Source organism: Nelumbo nucifera, chromosome 1 (assembly GCF_055504915.1).
Source record: "Nelumbo nucifera cultivar China Antique chromosome 1, China Antique-T2T, whole genome shotgun sequence".
Lineage (NCBI taxonomy): Eukaryota > Viridiplantae > Streptophyta > Magnoliopsida > Proteales > Nelumbonaceae > Nelumbo > Nelumbo nucifera.
In genome coordinates, this window is record NC_142649.1 from 22,543,638 (window position 1) to 22,548,992 (window position 5,355).

Consider the following 5,355-nt stretch of genomic DNA (forward strand, 5'->3'; position numbering starts at 1 on the left):
TGTTTTCACCCTCTTATTGTTCTTTTTCTTATGAGAACACTTGTTCTGTAGTGTAAATGAAGGATGACCCACCAGCATATAAATGGAAAGAGAATGCTGTCCTATGCATCCCATCCCATCTGGTTGGATGGGATTAGCAGTCATCCGTTCTATGGAATCCCCCTCGCGTTCTACCATCCACCACTAAAGAGTGCAACAAATGATCAAAGGTATATGGAGGGTCCTTTCATTTTTTGGATTTTGAGAGGAGGGAAGTTGGTGAATGGGATTTTGGTTCCCATTGATTAAGATATTCATGTTTTTTTTTAGATTTATGTGGGGTTTATGAAAAATTTATTTGTTTTTGGGTATCACTTAGAGGGTGTTCCTTTTGGGGATTATGAGGGGGGGTGGGGGTTCAGATTTATATGGGGACCAGGGAAAGTTTATTTTCCTGGGTATAACTTACCCATCTCCTAGGCTGGTAAATTAACTTTTCCATATTGGGGAAGTTGTCAACACTTGGATGGGCAAAAATGCTGCTTTTGATAATGAAATTTTTATGACTAAAATGGTCATTATTTTATTTACCTGAAAAAAAAAACATGGGTAAATGCACTTATTCGGGTAAATGTTTTTCAAGAAATACTTACTCAAGTAACATACTGAAAAGCGAACGGGGCCTTATAGGTAAGAGATATCCATCTCCCAAATGGGTAACTTTCTCATCTAGGGGAAAGTTGCCTACACTTTAATGGGATAAAATTACCCTTTTTAAAAATGGCTTTTTATGGTTAAAATGGTCATTGTCTCATTTAATTGGGAAATAAAAGAACATGGGTAAGTGCACTTAGGAAGCAGTTACCCAGATAAATGCATTTACCTGGGTAAATAACTTCCCGAAAAGCGAATGGGCCTGAAATGATTAAGTATCTTATATTACTTGTCAGTTTTCAATTTTCACTGCGTTTGGCATGAAAGTTGCCAATACTTAAATGGGATAAAATTGTCCCTTTTAAACATGATTTTTTATGATTAAAATGGTCACTGTTCTATTTAACTGGGAAATAAAAGAACATGGGTAGATGCTCTTAGGAAACACTTAATTTCCTGAAAAATGAACGAGCCTGAAGTGATTAAGTATCTTATATTACTTGTCAGTTTTCACTTTGCACTGTTTAGCATGATTTTTCTGGAGATGAAAATCAGTGGCTGACCTTTCTTGTGCACTTAATTTAAAGTTGCTTCATATCAATCCCTTGATTACTCAACTGGTTCATAAGATGTTTCGGATTATAGTCAAGTGATAGTGATCCATCCCTCTTGAACCTTGATTTATGCATATTCAGGAGTGTCCTAGAAATCCCATAGGCCATAGCCATTGAATTCCTATGGTAAACAAGTGATCCAGCTTGATGGCGAGAAGTGTAATGATGGCCCAGTTTTGCAGGCCGTCTGCACTGTAATGGGCTGTGGCCCCAGCCCCAGCCTGGCGGGCCACGAACTGGGCTGGGCTGTGGGTGCTGGGTGGCACTACTTTTTTTAGAAAAATTGAAAGAATTAAAAAACTGAAAAAAAATTAAAAATAAAATTGTAATAATATTGAAAATAAAAACTTCAAAACCCCCCAGCTCAGCACGGCATGGGGTTCAGGACTTCAGGCTGGGTCTGGCACAACCTGCTTGTTACAGTGACTGGGCCGTGTTAGTATGCAGGCAGTTCGACCCATTTTACAGTTATATTGATAAATCATAATCCCGATGGCCATGCTGGCCTGAACTTAAAGAATTGCTATTTTTTTTTTTAATCCCAAAATTTACTTCAGGCGAAGGGACAGTCATCTTAGAATTTTATTAATCAACTAAAATCGAAAGGAAGGTATATTAATAAAGGGGAAGACATATCCGTCTTACCCCAAAACCCAACAAAATATCACACTTCCTTTCACTTTCAACCCAGCCGACAAGCATTAAGAAAACTACTCGTTTCTAGATAAATAAACAATAGCTGGTTCTTGGTAAATGATCACTAAAGAAACAAGAAAGATACCAAAATAGATCATGATTTAATACTTTTTTTGGGGGTGCAATTCTGTACTATCTCTAACTGTTATGGTGAGAATCTGGTTTGCATTGAAAGCTTTCTATTTTTTCATTTTTCTGAGGTTTCGGAGTTCTTCATCAGCATTTCAACAATAAACATTTCAGGGTGTTAGGATCCAAGCAATAAAAAAGAAGAAGAAAAATAAAATGGAATCACTCGATCTGTTTTATTATGGGCAGTATCTGTTTTCAACAATAAACTTCTACTTTTATTATGGGCAGTATCTGTTTTCCTATCTGATAAATGAAAAACATATACTTTACTAAAAAAAATTCTTATATACTATAAAGTTGAATGAAAAGCACCAATAAAACGACAAGCCAAACAGACAAAAAAGAGAGCTTTCTTCCAATTAGCACAGAATCACTGCAGAAAAAAAAGGGTTTTACTCCTAATAGAACTCTCTAGATTCTAAAATAAGCTTCTATTTTCTTTCCATGTAATAAGTGAAAATTTGTGATGAAAAGTTTGTTTTCTTTGCTATTTACATCATCATCATATAAGCCTTGTCCCATTTGTCTACATGAATCCTGTTTCGTGATTCCATTATGTTTATTCCACCTTATAAGTTCTTTTTTCTCTGGCCCTGGTACTTCTTGCCCCTTCAATTGGTAGATGATCTTTTATATAGGGTTTTAATGGACCGGTTCTGGTTAAGACACCATCTAGACCAAAATCAATTTGGATGGATTGGACAGACCAACAAGACATATTAAATTGGACCAGTCCAGACTTAATGGTCCAAAGTACTTATTGGATTGGATCTGATCCACCTGTAATGGATTTATATTTGATTGGGTTGGATTGAACTAATATCCAGTCCATTGATAGAAGATAAGAATATAGGTGTCAATGGACCAGGTTTGGCTTGAAACCAATCTAAATTAAAACCAATTTGAACAGATTGGACGGTCCAGACATTGAATTGAATATGGTCAATCTGTAATGGACTCATATTGGACTGGATTGGATTGGACCATATCTGGTCCAAATGACACTCCTACTTCTATGCATGCGATCTAACCAATTCATTCTATTCTTTTTCTTTTGCTTTGAAAGGGGTAAGAATAATATTTGAAAAGTGGAAAAAATTATGAAGCAACAAATGTAGCCTAATGAGACATACATTTTTCTCATTGAAGAAAGGACAAGAACGTTGAGTGGAAAGTTGAAAAATTGAAGGATTACCAGCTAACATCTATCCTGCCATTTGTTTAAAGTTGGACTTTTCTCTATCAATCACAGATTAAAAATTAGGGTAAATTACAATGACCCTCTTGTACTATGGAAAATTGATAGATACTCTCTGAACTTTTATTTGCAATAAAGCCCTCTGAATTTTCACTTTGCGGCAAATACCCCTTGATCATTAAATTGTGTTAAATTATCAAAATACTCACATAATTTTTCCTTATTTTCTTTTTTCTTGCCCTTTTCTCTTTAACCCTAGTCAACCAAAAATACCTTCATTTTCTCCAAATGAAACCATCTAAAATAATAGGAATCATTTCATTGGCATAGAAAATAAAGTTTTTTTTTTTTTTTTTTTTATTATTATTTCGATTCATTTCACTCACATGAATGTCTTTCTTCATCTTGCAATATAAAAATTATCCACTATTTCTCCAATAATTCAAGAAAAACCAAATGAAACCATAAATTTATATTTATTAGAAAGAAACCTCTACCATTTCATTTGAGTATTGAATCCAAATAGAAATCTGTAAGGATCTATTGAAGCAATCAAGAAGGCTTCAATGCTATATTTAGAAAATTAATCGAATCATAAATCATTCAAATAAATAAGAATAGTGTAATTTGGAGATTTAAAAAATTTTAAACAGTTGAATGATTCTTTTTAGGGAGTGCTATTTTTTTGGATTTTGAGAGGGGGAAATTGGTCAATAGGATTTTGGTTCCCATTGACCAAGAATCCCATGTTCTTTTTTCAGATTTATGTGGAGACCAAAGAAAGTTTTTTTTCCCAGGTAAGTGATACGCATCTCCTAGATGGGTAGATAACTTTCCCACCTACGGGGGAAGTTGCTAACACTTAATGGGACAAAAATGCCCCTTTTAAAATATATTTTTATAGTTAAAATGGTCATTGACTCATTTACATAAGAAATAAAAGAATATGGATAAATGCACTTACCTGGATAAATGTCTCCTAGGAAAAACTTACCCACCTGGATAAGTAATTTACCGAAAAGCAAACAGGGCCTAAACTTAACTGACAGAATGGAAAGGATATTTGTTGCAATGTGAAAGTTCAGGGGGGGGTTTGTTGCAAATAAAAGTTAATGAACATTTGTCAATGATCCCATACTATAAGGGGGTCTTTATAATTTACCCTAAAAATTATTTTTTTTTCCTTCAAATTTCTAATTTTGGTCTTCTCCAACCAAATTCAATTAGAGATGACATTGGATTGTGACAGAAGATCTCCTCCAACCTCAGTCTGACTCATTGAAATTGTTTTCTACACATATATTATATATATATATATATATATATATATATATATATATATATATATATATGAACATGACAATGGTGGACCATCCGGCTGAAGGTTGACAGTAGAGGTACTGGACAGATCCTCCACTCAGACAATAACAAATGCTCATACAGTGTTGTCAAAAGCAAATGCTTTGACATTGAAGACCTCCATAAGAGCACGCCACATTAAGACAAAGCTTTTGCGTTCAGACTCAGTCTCAATGCACGTTCATATCATAGGCTTCGCATGAAGCTAGCTATTACAGAGAGATTATGATGATAAGAAAGTGATGTGATTGAATATTGAATATTGATGGGCACCTTCCCATTAACTTAGTTAACTAATGCTTGGACTCATGTCATGAATAATGAATCCAGCAAATTAACTTCAGGTCTAACCTAATCTCTCTCTCTCTCTCAACCATTTGAGCATCTACCTTGACCTGCAAAACATGGAAAATTTATCCAATGAAACAACTTGGCATCTTCTATGTTCCTCCAAATAATGTCATATACTAATTTTTTTTCTTTATTTTTAGTAATATTTATTAAAAATTAACAAGGGATTAAGGGGTGAGGACAGAGCAGGGTGCACGCGGGGTTTGCATACATTAGTATGAGAGTTTGTTCTTAAAACCCGCATTTCCATATTTGGAGGGGTGCAGAGTGACCATCTCAACTATTGAGTCATCGGCCAATGCTTTCGGCTTTCAAATTTGTACTTGGATTAGAGTCTAGATTTCTTACACACTTTTTCTATCCACTGTGAAT